This window comes from Heloderma suspectum, chromosome 3 (assembly GCF_057233095.1).
Source record: "Heloderma suspectum isolate Gila_16-S chromosome 3, 16-S_ref, whole genome shotgun sequence".
Taxonomy (NCBI): domain Eukaryota; kingdom Metazoa; phylum Chordata; class Lepidosauria; order Squamata; family Helodermatidae; genus Heloderma; species Heloderma suspectum.
The window spans coordinates 211397653-211412040 of record NC_139460.1 but is presented as its reverse complement, the minus strand read 5'-3'; the positions used below and the strand labels follow the sequence as shown (position 1 = coordinate 211412040).

General features: G+C 42.8%; 1 pseudogene; it reads right to left on the bottom strand.

Moving 5' to 3' along the window:
- Positions 1–9705: 9705 nt before the first annotated feature.
- Positions 9706–13053, bottom strand: LOC146350681 (plasma membrane calcium-transporting ATPase 1 pseudogene; annotated as a pseudogene).
- Between the last annotated feature and the right edge of the window lie 1335 nt (positions 13054–14388).

The following is a 14388-nucleotide window of genomic DNA, read 5'->3' as shown; positions in this document are numbered from 1 at the left end:
GCCCCCCTTTTTGCACCTTATTAAGGAAACACAATGCAACACTACTAACACTACATGCATGTTTGATCTTCTTTGGGATCTGACCGTACGCTGGGCAGCTATTCACCTGGCAAGCTGCAGTAGGGTCTAGTCCCCTTCTTCAATTCTCCAGTTGCAGGTCTGACCGTACGCAGGGGGACAGTCTCCCGGTGTGTCCACAGTAAGGTCTAGCCTGAGTCTTCTTACTGCTTTTTCAGAATGATTTTTAAAGGATTTTTGAAAAGGAAAGAAATCCTTTCAAAGGATTTTTAGGATTTTTGTTCATAGTTTACTCTCCCCCTCTCACTCTCTTGACTCGTGTCCAATGTATCCAGGGTTTAACTCCAGCTGCTTTCATAGCTGCGGGGGTGGAAAGTATGACAGTTTTCAGTCTTCTCCATCTGGGAGTCAAAGGGTTATTTTTCCCTCTTTAACTCATACTTTAACTCTTGGTTGGAAAGGATGAGCTTCTGTGATGGGAATGGCTTATTTTCTAAGACAAAGCGACGCTGGGCTTGAAGAACTTTGCTCAGTGTTTGGACTTCTTGTTTAAGGCTAACGTTTGCTTGCTCTTGATACCACTCCAGTGTCAATCATGAAGTCAATGTCACGGCCCCCCACAGTCAATGTCACGGCCCCTCTCAAGCTGTCTCCCTCTTCGCCCATTCTGGCCCCTTTGGTTTTCTCCTTTGTGTATTTGATTTATTTTATTTGGGCATTCATGCCACTAATGTCCATCTTGTCCACACTGGGCATACTGGTTCTTTTTTAAGAATCTTCTGCCTCTGCCGGGTCTTCTTCTTTTCTTCTTTCATCCACGTCTTCTTGGGCCTCTGGGTTGAGGGAGGTATACTGGCGATAGGCATTTGAAAGACGCTCCAAGTGCGCTCTGGGGCCTCGGTGGCACCTTGCAGCACTTTAGACACTTTGGTCATATTAATTGACTTCTTTATACCTGCCTTTATGGCTTTTAACAGCAGGGTTTGATACTGGGTGAGGTGCTCTAGCCCCACTTGTGTTTTGGGATTCCAGCGGGGCGGGGGGGGGGTTACTTACAAGGAGACTTTATTGGGTAACTTACAGCACACAGGCGTACTTAATGGTTGGATCAGACAGCTTCTCTGAACCATGAGCTATTGGGCTAAATGGGTTTTTATACTATACATGTTACCCATGAGGCAGCACAACACTAGCAAGCATTTTCAGCATAGGCTAGAAGTGTTTGGTTCTCAGGCACAGCTTCCTGTAAACAACTTCGCTTCCCAAAGTGCTTGATAACACTTTAATTCATTAGTATGGGAAGACAAATTTTTTCTCTTTCTTTTGCTTTCTTTTTCTTTGCTGATCTGCCTGTATTGCAGATCATGTTTCAAACTTTTTATATAAAACTTTCTGCTCCATGCACCAGCCTTGTCTCTTTATTTGTCTTTTTAAAGTTAAACTCACTTACTTAAACCTTTCTGCCTTACACTAGTCCCAATGACACACATTTGGGATAGGCTCTTCTTCTCCTTCTAGTTACATTTTTTTCATCTTAAAGAACTATTACATTATTGTGGCTACTTTACCCGAGGTAATAAGCTCCAGGCACAATCAGCTGCTTTTAATTTACCCTGGGGGCAACTATGGCCACGCTTCTTTTCTACAAATGTTTTTTTTCTTTGCCTCTTGCCTTTTCTTTCTTCTTTTTTTCCCCCTTCTCTATCTGTCTTCTACTTTCTCTATTTCCTTCTTTTTCTACTTGCCTTTGTCTTTTCTCCTTGTCATCCATCGGGAACCACACTTAGTATCATTTGGAGTTGCAACTAACACTAATCTGCAAATATCACATATATTTTATGATATCTAAGAAATCATAAAATATATACAACAAACTTTTCCTGCAATTTAACACAATGAATGGAAAACACTTTTTGCATGGTAAGGCATGATGGAGCAGATCCAGCAATCATACTGCTCTTCTGGCTGAAAGCTCAGGGCCCATTAAAATTAAGGGACGGGCATACCCACACACGCAAAGAGTTCTAGGTCACCATTTTTGCATCGGCAACTCTATGCTGCATGAGTTCTAGCAGAAGGAAATCTAAAAGTCATAGATCAAACTCAGCCTGCTGTACACTGAGCTAACTACAAACACAGACACACGGTCCACAGCGATGAGAGTTTATCAAAAGCTTCACAGCACTGTCCATGGCAAGTCTTTGACAATTTAAAATTTTAGTTCATGTGCAGAGTGTCTCTAAAAAGTCCAGATGATGATGGAGGCAAACAGAGAAGGCTCTGGGCAATGAAGATGAGATGTTTCCAGCAAAGGCTCTCCACTTTTGCATCAGTTTAAAAAGGGAAAGTGTGGCCCTACACCCCTTCTGACAGACAAGGGCCTTTAACTTTTTAGCAAGGCCTCTGTCTAAACAGAGCGGCACAGCTCAGCTCTCTAGCCATGACGCTTTAACCTGGGCAACTCCTCTGTAAATTTTATTTTACTTCTGTCAGGTTCTCTCACAGACATTTTAAAAACTTACTTTTTTTTTTTCTTTTAACCTGGTACACGAAAGCACTGAAACACTGAGTGCCGAAACTCAGGACGCTGGGGGGTGATGGGCATCGCCTTATACTTGCATTTTTCAGGCAGCCATTAATCTTCAGGGAGGCGGTGGGGTGATTTGCAGGACTTCAAAGGCAAGCTTCTCAGTTTGTCTGTATTTGTAAATCCCAAGCTTAAAACAGGACACAATGAGGTACAGGGCAGCCAAATTCTTGCTTTGGCACGGGCAACAAATAACTCGGGTCAGCTTTTTTCGCTGGGGTCTCAAACAGGAAAACAGTCTTAATTTAAAGTTGTAACATCACTGACAGCGTCAGCCAGCCAGCTACACAGATCTCATTGTTTTTTTAAGACAGTTGCTCCAATATCTTCTTTTCTTTTCAGTCAGGTTGGGTCTCCCAGCTTACACAGTTTATTGCAGCTTTTAGGAGCATGGTAGTAGCGTGATTTTGGCTTGGCCAGGAACATGCTGTCTGGTTTCTTGGTCTCTTCAGCACACACATTTAGGCAGTGTAACACTGGACACTCAAATCAGTGAGATTTCTTCATTGCAGGGAATCCCACGGCAAAAGCTTAATGGTTACGCTCTTTAGAAATCATATAGCCGATGGTCAGTAGCTACAGGCTCTATGCAATTTTAACACAGTTCAAAGCTAAACACGGTTACCTTGACAGAGATCTTCAACGTGGTCTTTCCGCTTCATTCTGCTTTGGGACAGTCTTATGGCACACTTTTCACTCGAAGAGGGGTCTAGTCTGTGCTCTGGGGGCTGATTCTTCACCTTTATTTTCTATTTTGCCTTCATCTTCTGGGTCTTCATTTTCAGTTTCCATTTCTTAGGGATTTCATCTCAATTAGGCGAGGTGATGATGTTGCACAACTCAGAACGTTGTGGGCAATTTTCCTGCCCCCCCCCCCCCTCGGCGCGCTAGGCTAACAGCTACTTCTTCGGCCTTACACTCTCACGCTCCCACGCTTTGTTAAAAGCCAGGCTGTCCTGCAACATTTCTCTAATTAACAGCCTCAGATCTTGTTTTTTTTTTCCCTCTCAGCTCGACCTTGAGCTTTTTGCTGTTTTCTCTCTCTATTCTGAATCTTTTTTTTTTTTTTTAAAAAAACCTTTTTCCTTCTTTGTTTGACATACATCCCAAGGGGGTGCAAGGTTTGCTTCCCCCACCACCCATAGCCTCCCTCCTAAATTGAAGACAGACACAATTAGGGAATGGGAATTGGTCAGTGAGTAAGGGGTCTCACTGGCCGACACAAGAGGATTTTACACACCACGCACTTTGCTACTGGCCTGGGTACCCGGACGGTCAATGGTATGCTTCAGAAACCGCAGTAGCCACTCACACAATCATCATTCTCTCCACTGCATCCATATGTCCCTGCCACCCACTTTTCCCACTTTTTACCAGAGCGGAAAACGGCTTCCCCAGCTTCCTCAGCTTCCTACTGAGTACTGGCGTGCTGGGTACTGGCGCCCGCTCGGGGGTGTGATCAGGCCCCCCTTCTACCCGCAAGGAGTAGGTTCTTTTTGTATACGTATACCACCAACACTGACCTTCTTCATAAGGCGGGGCCCTCTTTTTTTCTGCCCAGTGGCCTTTCTCCCTAAAGGCGGGGCCCTCTTTTTCCCATATACTTGCCTTTCTCCTGAAGGCTTCCAATGTGGGTTTCAACTCAATTGCAGCTGCGATACAGGCAAGGCTCAAGTTCCTTCCTCCACTTCCCAAGGTTCTCTTGCCGCTCGCTGCCGTTTGGGCGATCCCGGTGCAGGCTTTCTCCCATTCACTCGACAAAAAGGTCGGTGGCGCCAAGAAAGGGAGGCATGCGCCGAGCTCGTCTTCCCGGTGCGGCGATCAAGAGCAGGCAACTGCCACCTGTCTGGCTCAGAGCCTGCCACATCCGAGTCACGGCACCATTTATGTTGCAGAACCCAGAGTCAGAGAGAACACGGAGTGAAGGAAAAAGAGATTCTTTATTTAACGCGCGGGCTTAAGGCTGGAATCATTTCCAAAGAGCCAGAAGCCCCGAAATACATCAGCACATTGGTTTTATAGACATTGTGACACATATGAAATGGCTCCTCCTCCCCCTCCCGCGTGGGGTTGCAGTCCTCAACATTTCTTCTCTTAGCACCATTGTTTATAATACAAGAACTGGATTATAGGGTAGCCATGATAAGGAGAGAACAGAAGAGAACAGCAGAGAACAAGATATACAATTGTATGACCTTTGACAAGATAAGGAATTCCTGTGTCTCGTCAGCTTACAACAATATATTCGAGGGAGAAAGAGCTCAGCAAGAACATGAAGCATGAGACTGCATGAGGCTACTTAGTCTGACCCCCAATATGGCTGCTACAGTATAAAGAAGCTGGTAGTATGGAAACCCTCTGGCCATAGGAGTAAAAGAGCAACTGTGGATTCCCATTGGCCTTGCTGAAGAGCATTTTTTCCAGCAGATAATAATGAAACTTCAACAAAATCGCTTCTGAATGCTTTATTAAGCTTTATTCACTTGTCTCTGCATTTGTGAAATGAAAAATAGAAGAAGCATGTTGATAATGGCACTTCTATTATGATAAACTATAAGAGAAAGCTTTTTTGGTTTAATTTAATCAACCAAAGCACTTCGCATGAGACGTGAACTGATCTATTAATTGAACCTTGATGCTAGATAGGTAAAAATGCATTCTCAATATATCACCCCACCCCCCACACACACCATTTAGGGCGCAATCCTAACTAGATAGGTGGCCGCCTCCGAACTTGGGGGCAGCCACCTATCCAAAGCAAGACAGGAGAGGCACGGGGGGATCGTTCCCTCCCTGCCTGTCCTGCCTTGCTTTTTTTTGCTAGACAGCCATTTTCAGCTGTCTAGTGGCGGGTAGCCCAGCTGGGAGAGGAAGCTGCCATACGACACATTGGATGTGTTGTACGTGCAGCACCACTTTTCCCGCCCCAGAACACCCCCCAGCCCTGCCCCTTTTCAGTCGCTCCGCGCTCCTCTTTCAAGTGTGGAGGATGGGGCTTTTCTGCGCTGCCTCCAAGGCAGTGCAGCCAAGAGGGGCAGTTGGTTTTCCAGGAGCCAACCTTGAAGCGTGGGCTCCAAGGTCAGTTCCCGGAAATGAGCATATCCTATGGCCCGCTAGACAGTGTCTAGCGGGCCATAGGATTGCTCTCTCCATGTATTTTATTGAGGTTTTATGCAGGCAAAGGAACTGTTAAAAAGCTTTCTTTTCAAGATTTAAATATCACTAATTGATTTCTTTAAACTTTAACATTTCTAGGTTTAAATGCCTTTATTATTATTTTATATATATATATATATATATATATATATAATATTATTATTATTATCAGTCTTGGGTCTCTGCAGAGGTATAGTTTTCTTCATTTGATTCAGTAATGAAAGGAAAATTCTAATAGATTTAAGCCCCATCTCTGATTAAGCTCACTCTTCCTTGATAATGTATTTATATGGGAAGGAAGGCCTGGCATGCTATGGTTCATGGGGTCACGAAGAGTCAGGCACAACCTAAGGACTGAACAACAACAACAAAACTTTGTGCAGTTCTTTTCTTTAAGCAGGTAGATGTGATTTCTGCCTCCTCCTCCAGCCACCACTGTGTCCTGTCTCATACCTTCCAACAATTCACAGATGAAATAGCACTTTTTTGTACTTTTGATGCCACAATCTACGTCTTTAAGGTAACATATAATTTTGCCCTTGATGCTACCAGGACCAATCAGTTCCTGCATTTCTCCTTACTAACGGATCAGGATTGTACCACAGTCCAATTGTGTCTGTGAGGATGGTGCATTTTGTCAGATGTAAGCACTGATATTTTCAATGGGGGCACTAAGCAGTACCAAAACAATACACACGATCATTAAACAAGACCAATGGCATAGTTTTGTTGTTGTTGTTGTTGTTCAGTCGTTCAGTCGTGTCCGACTCTTTGTGACCCCCTGGACCATAGCACGCCAGGCCTTCCTGTCCTCCGCTCTCTCCCGGAGTGTGCCCAAGTTCATATTCATTGCATCGGTGATGCTATCTAGCCATCTCATCCTCTGCCGTCCCCTTCTCCTTTTGCCTTCAGTCTTTCCCAGCATCAGGGTCTTTTCCAGTGACATTTCTATCGCATAGTTTGATCCCCCAATTAATGAGCTAATTAAAGTGTGGGGGTTAAAGATATCTCAAGCAACTAATTAGTTGAGGACTGCTGTCAGAGTTATTTTTGATGGAGGGAAAGAATTTGCAGTGCAAGACACAAAATGGCTCTGCAACTGGTAATACAGTGTGTGTACACACACACATGCAGGAATTTTGCCCCGAAGCACTCTTTTTTAAATGACTTATTATTAGCAAAATTGCACTATGGAGAAATAGTGGAACTATTATATTATATTATATTATATTATATTATATTATATTATGTTATTTATTTTAAAAAGCTAATGTGCCCAGGAGCAATTTTGAGCAGTGGTGACTGCAGATCTGTCACTCCAGGTTAATATTTAACTTTTTGGCCGGGAGAGGGTGCCACCACCAGAGACATCGGTTGCCCCAATCCGCTCATCTCTCTCTCTCTGTCTCTCTTTCTCTCTCATGCATGCACACAGAACCTCTTGGCCAGGGAAAGGGTCCCACAAGCACCAAAGATACCAGTCACCAAAGGTTTATCCACACAGAACTGTCACCTGAAGCTGTGGATCACGCACAAAGACCTCCTGAAGTGTGGAGAGTCAACTGCAATCCCACTTGTAGGTTACAGTGGAAGAGCATTGATTTGTAGCGGTAGGAGCCCTCCATCAGGAATCACTTGGGGTCATAAACTAGTATCCACCTCAGAAGTTACAATGAGTGTGTAGTGAGCTTCAAATGGCCCCACTTGCAGCAACTATGTCATGCCCACTGGCATGGATAGAATACGATAGGATGTGCAAATAGAAAATGTGCAGTACTCATGATAGTGTGGAAAGTCAATTGCAATTCTGCTTCTAGCTCACAACAAAGCTATGATAGGGTAGCAGTAGGAGCCACCTGTCGAAGCTACCTGGCTCTCTCAGTCTTCCTTCTGATTAGGATGAATCTCAGTTAGGTGGCACGCCAGCTCTTAGAGCAAGAGTGTAACAAGGAAAGTCAATTTGTCAGCTTTTGGCTCATGTGGCAGAGAGGAATTAATAGGTACAGCTTTTCTTGTCCCAGTGCTGTAGTTATGGGAGTAGATGACCTATCAAACTTACTTGGCTGGGTCTCACAGTCAAAACAGTCCACTGCGGGTTGTTTAAGTTTAATTACCTTTGTATAAAGGTGGTTGATTCTGACAGAAGATCTATTACTCCAAAATCACAGAGGTTTTTTTTTCCCCTCCAGCTTTTGGGAGATAGGATATTCAGCCTGCTGATAAAACTCTGTTTAGAAATGACATCTGTAATAATTTAGGGTCATTTTTTCTCACATTTTTGTATACTTTTGAAAAGTATATTTCTGATCATGTCAAGCATGAGTGTAAAAGGTGTCTATAAACATTTGTATTATATGGGTAAAGGAGGCAAGGATTGGCTGCACCTCCAACTTAGGCTTGCTGCCATGTAATGTGTGATAACTAAGTAATGAGTATATATTTCAAGTACAAAGATACAATTGATTGGGAATATTGCTTTGGTTCTTGAGCAGCTGGGGATGGAAGGAGAGTTGCTGGATTCCATCTTAGGCAGGCCATCTGCCCCTTTAAAATCTGTGTGATGGAGACATGCTTGGCAGAATCAGTTATCCTTTGTCACTGTGCACTCTAAAGGAAAGTGTTAGATTCATTTAACTTCTTCACATCTCAGAATCTTTAAGGAATGGGTTCTTGATCAAGGATGAAGTGTAGAATCTGAAAGATCTTCATCGAAGGGTAGGCTAAAACGAGGGTTGTCAACTTTTTACAGGGTAGCTATCCCTGGTAGACCTGTTTAAGGGAATGAAAAATCCATAATATATTGGGGTGAAGGAATTGTAGGGTCAGTGGTCTACAACAGCTCTTTTTGTAATGGCTTTTCTACATGAGGCATTTATTGTATGATCATCATTCCCTACTCATGGTTATGGGCTCTTTAGACAACATCATGACCCTCCAGTTTTGGTTCTATGTCTAACCAGCACTTTGGCAAGTTTTTTTCAGTAGGGAAAATGGGGCATTTAATTGTGAAAGTGAAAAAGTGCAATTTCCTATTGTGTATTCATGCTAGTGCTACCTAGAGGTTATGTAGCAGAAAACCAGGAAACACTTCTTATGTAGTGCTTGGATATCAATTCTTAAAAAAACCCTGAAAGTAGATATAGCAGATTAACAGTGGATTAACAGCCTCACGTAGAAAAGCTCGTAGTGTAACTAACTGTTATTTTGGCACAATCCTAAGGAATTTTTTTGGCTTCCCTTTAATTAAGCAACCCAAGTAAAGAAGGTTTTTAGCAATTTTTTATTATTCAATAATCTTTGCCTATAAGCAACTATCAGGAACAAAATGCAAATAAGCTTAGCCTACTAGTAGCCAGATCTATCCCCACTCCCTTAGGAATCACAGCCCAGCAGCTAAAGAAAAGATCCAAAATACTTGAGAAAATAGCAGATTGCCAAACAGGCGATCAATGGCCTAAGGCAGCTCAGCCAATTGATACCAGTTATAAGTATAAACAGGAGGAAAAGTAAAAGACTATGTACAGTTTAACTGCTATTATTTACATCACCTTTTAATCAATAAATATAAAAAAATCAAGAATTCAAGAGATGGCTTTTGGCTTCATCACTCAGTGTCTTTTTCTGAAGACACCCCTTGCATGAATAAATTTAAAGGCTCAAGATCCAGTAAAGGTCTGCTAACATAATGCTCAGACCCATATATGAAGAAAGTTTGAATTGTTATTTTGAACTGTTATTTTGATTTCTCATGTTTTTCCTTATATCCTCTAAAAAAAAAGTCTCGATATATTGCTAGATAGCTTCAAAAATGTGTCTCACTGATGGGTTGCTATGAAGAAAACCCCCATTCATTTCTTAATAATACTAATATGCACATTACTCTTTTTTAAAAAGTAAATTCAATAACAAACCAAGACGGTTTCATCTTCACTACTCATGTTCTGTTAGATAGTTTTAGAGCTACCTGTTGGGTGTGTTTCCTTATATAAGGGAGCCTGAAAGGCTCTCACTACTCTGCACTGAGCTTGTATCCTGCTCAGGCCCCTAAACCATAAAATCTGACTGTGACGCAGTTCCCGCTCTCCATAGTCAATCTCTGTTGTCCCTTCAGCTAGTTCTTCTTCAATAATTTCCTGTTTTGGTGGTCCCCCACCAACTGCCCTTAGGCAGCAAAGATACCTGTTTGGAATACTTACGACCAGCTGTCCCCATAGCAATGTCCCAAAGCCAAAGAACAGTGACCACAGCCACTGCTCTAGCGTAAGCTTTGCACAGCTAAAGGGCTTGCCCCCCACCTCGACAATGATGATTTGCACAATCAGTGTTCCCACAGTGACACAACAGAAAATGGTATTTGTGAATATTCCTGAAAAAACATTCCTTTCCCCGTGAATTTTTCGTGCATTGATTTCATTAAAAATCTGCATCATTACAAATGTGTTAAAGACAATAGTGTAATGCTGGGTAGGTGGGGACTGCAGTGGTGCAAGTCGGCCATTTTCAATATCAAATAGTTTTTCACCTGCAAACACAAGCACGAAGACAACTACAAGCTGATAAATGGCATGACACAAAATATTTTTCAGCATTGTACGGGAGATGAGGGGTTTGTCTCGACCATAAGGCTTTCGTTTCAGCAGAGCTTCTGTTGGCTTTTCTGTTGCTAAGGCAAGAGAAGCAAATGTATCCATTATGAGATTGACCCACAGCATCTGCACAGCTTTGAGAGGGGAATTCTGGGTGACACAGGCTCCTGTAAATGCAACTATCACTGCCACTACATTGACAGTAAGCTGGAACTGAAGGAATTTGGAAATGCTGTCATATACATTCCTACCCCACATAACGGCTTTAACAATGCTTGAGAAGTTGTCATCTGTAAGAATGATATCGGAAGCTTCCTTAGCCACATCTGTCCCAGCAATACCCATTGCAAAGCCAACATCAGCTTTTTTTAATGCAGGCCCATCGTTAGTGCCATCACCAGTTACTGCTACCACTTGCCTCTCTTCTGTGATATTGCTGTTAATGATCCCTTCTACTAAGTTGTACTTGTCAGTAGGTGAGGACCTCGCAAGCACGCAAAGTGTAGGCCAAATCCTGTCAAGAAGCTCTTGTTTAATCTCCCCGTCTGGGCCATGTATCAGCCTGTTAAAGTCAGTCCCCTCTAAGCACACAAATGTTTCCCCGGGTCGCAGGATGCCACACTTTGCAGCTATTGCGCGAGCAGTGTTAATGTTATCTCCAGTGACCATACGCACAACAATGCCAGCATTCTGACATTTCCTTATTGCATCAGGAACTTCCGGTCTCACCGGGTCTTCAATACCTACAATTCCAATACATGTCAATTCCTTGATGATATCATCCTCATTGTCCCACATTGGTTCTGAATGATCAGCTGGGAAATCTCTGAAAGCTAGACATATGGTTCGAAGTCCCTCAGAGGCCATAGGTGCAATCACATTTTTCATCACATTTTCCCGGTCTTTTTTTGAAAAGGGGTCAGGTCCCCCAGCAGCGTTCAATAGTCGGTTGCATTTTTGAAGGAGTATTTCAGAAGCACCTTTGCTGAACAGTTGATAACTACCATCAGCATTTTTCACAACTGTGCTCATAGATTTCCTGTCGGAATTGAACGTGTACACTTTATGCAGTTTCTCTTCTGGTATCTTAGTCCTTACAGCCTCATAATCCTGCTCTAATTCCAAAAGCAAGGCCAATAAGGCACATTCAGTTTTATTGCCAATTTGACGGGGCAGGCCTCCCTCTCTTTCAGGAGTCAGTATTTTAGAAGTATAAGCGCAATTTACAGAAATACCTTTAAGCAGATACTTCAACATGGTTGGGTGAATTAAATCAGGTGTAGGAACAACTTTATAATGTGTGCCACCAATGAAAATTTGGACTACTGTCATTCTGTTCATGGTTAAAGTTCCTGTTTTATCTGAACAAATTGCAGTTGCATTACCCATAGTTTCACAGGCATCCAAATGTCTCACTAGATTATTATCCTTCATCATTTTCTTCACAGAGTAGGCAAGTGAGATGGTGACTGCAAGTGGAAGGCCCTCTGGCACTGCTACGACTAAGATTGTAACACCAATAATAAAGAACTTAACAATATATTGTATGTAAACTGGTGTACATTCAACAGTCCAAACATGCTTCTCAGTCACAAAAGTTTGAACTAAAAAAGAGACTATAAGGACAATAACAGTGATTACAGACATTGCCAGCCCTGCTTTGCCAATCTGAACTGCTAATCTTGTGAGTTTTGCTTGGAGAACTGATTTTTCTTTTTTGTGTGAAGTTGGTTTCTTTGAATGTTGTTGCATCTCCTTTGTTTTGTTTCCAGCAGCTTCACACACCTTTTTTGCATCCTTGCAGTTCTCAGGAGAGTTGTCTGCCTTTTTTGGTTTTTTCTCTGTCTGTTTTGCTTTCTCATTATCATCTCCCACTCCAAGTAAAGTGAGGATAATTCCTGTTTGCGAGTTTACACCTACAGCTGTAATAACCATCTTTCCAGAGCCTTCCATCACATGGGTACCTGAAAGCAACATGGGATCCCCAGACAAAGATTTCTTGACATGATCTGATTCACCTGTGAGGGAGCTCTCATCAATTTTCAGATCATATCCTTGGAGAAGCAACCCATCAGCTGGTAGAAGGTCACCATATTTGATCTGTGCAACATCCCCAACCACTAAGTCGGCTACTGCCACCTGTGTTAGTTCCCCTTTCCGGATGACTGTAAACTTTTGTTCCTTTTCAATGCGATGCTGCAACCCCCTAAATTGTTTTTCCTTACTCCAGTCATTGAAAGCAGTCACCAACACTACACAAACTACTGACAAAAGTATTGCAGCACCTTCAATCCAATCCGCCTCCCCAACTTTTTCTTCTTCTCCAAAATCATCTGCATGACACGCTACCACACTTCCTCCTGGTGGATGATAAAAGGAGAGTCCCAATGATATAATGGCTGCAATTTCTAAGATACATAAAGTCATATCCTGCAGTGCTTCCCATATTAATTCCAGGAACGTTAGAGGTTTTTTAGGGGGTATTAAATTCTTTCCAAATACAGATCTCCTGATCTCTAATTCTTGTTGGGTAGCAGATATCCCATTCAGAGGAGAGGTTTGCAGCCGTTCACAGATTTCAAAGATGTCACCATACATTTCTTCTATTTTTGTCACTGCGTTGTTCTTTCGTAATGCCATCAAATTTTGCAGCTCTAGGAGAGTTATTTTGAAGTCTTCTGCCACAAGCTGAACTGGAGTCACCATCACAGTGCCTTCCTGTAATTTACAATGACAATTGAGAAACCTTTAATAGCATTAAAAACTGAAGCTTAGAAACACACTTTTTTGCATCTACCTACAAAGACAATTCAATATTTATAAAGGACATTTATATATATATATCTAAATCAGGGGATACAGCAAATGAAACTAAGGGTTTTACTGGCTGTGAGCCATCCCTTTCTTGATGAATGAACAAGCCCTTTCTCCTATGACTGTAATTTAATCTTTTTCCCCACGCCCTTTTTAGACTGGGGAAATGCCATGGAGGAAAGGGTTAACCATTCCCTATCTGAGCAATGCCATACCAAGCTGATTTAGGCCCCAATGGTTCAACTGACATAAAACCATGGATGTTCCAATAATGGATTTCCTGCCATCTCTTCTAGCCTGGCCCTTAGGCAATCTGCTCTCTCTTAGCCTCAGCTGCCTTGCATCAATAATACTGGGATAAAAATACTGGCCTACCTTATAGGTTTACTGTAATTATGATAAAACAATGTATATGAAGCAGGATGGATAACTTGGAGAGCAATCCTATGGCCCCTAGACAGCATCGGGGGTGGGGGAGCACAGGATAGTTCAGAGTCCTGGATCTGAGGTTGGAGATGGTGCTCTGAACTCGGACCCAGGAGCCCAAGCTCCTCCCCCACCCCCGCAGCCAGAACAAAGAGAACTGCACTGGCTGCCTCTACAAGCCTGCAAATGTGAGCTCGGAGAGGAGAGGAAGGGGGTGGGCTGGGGGGAGCGGAGAAGACTGGGGCAGCTGGTTTACGAACAATTGTTCAGCTGCCCCAGCCTCCTTCCCTCCTGCTCCCCGACACCTCTCGGTCCATTCCGTCTGTGTTTCATGGATTGTTGGGTGTCTTTCGTTCTGTCTTCTGCTCACTGATGGAATCGAATTTTTTAGGGATGTATGAGAATTTCGTTCCTCTTGTGCAAGCGTGCATTAGTGTAAGTGCGAATTTCCACAAATCCCCCCCCCAGTAAAAAACCAGTCAGCAAAAATACCCGTCTAGCTAAACTGCATAGCAAGGGAGCACCAAGGCGGCAATCGCTTCTGTGCTCTTCTCGCTCTGCATAGGATGCCCATCAGCCTCTGAGTCTGGAGGCTGAGAGGCATCCGGATAGGACTGTGTCCTTAGTTTCAAATTTCAATTATTCTTAAAAATAACCTAGTTTAAAATTAAATCCACATTTCATATAAATGCACATTAAAATCCTCATCTGTTAAAGTGGAACCATGACCATCTAAGCAAACAAACTGAGTTAAAAGCTGCTTTTCTGTTTTTTTAAAATGGGGAAAATATTTGTCTTTGG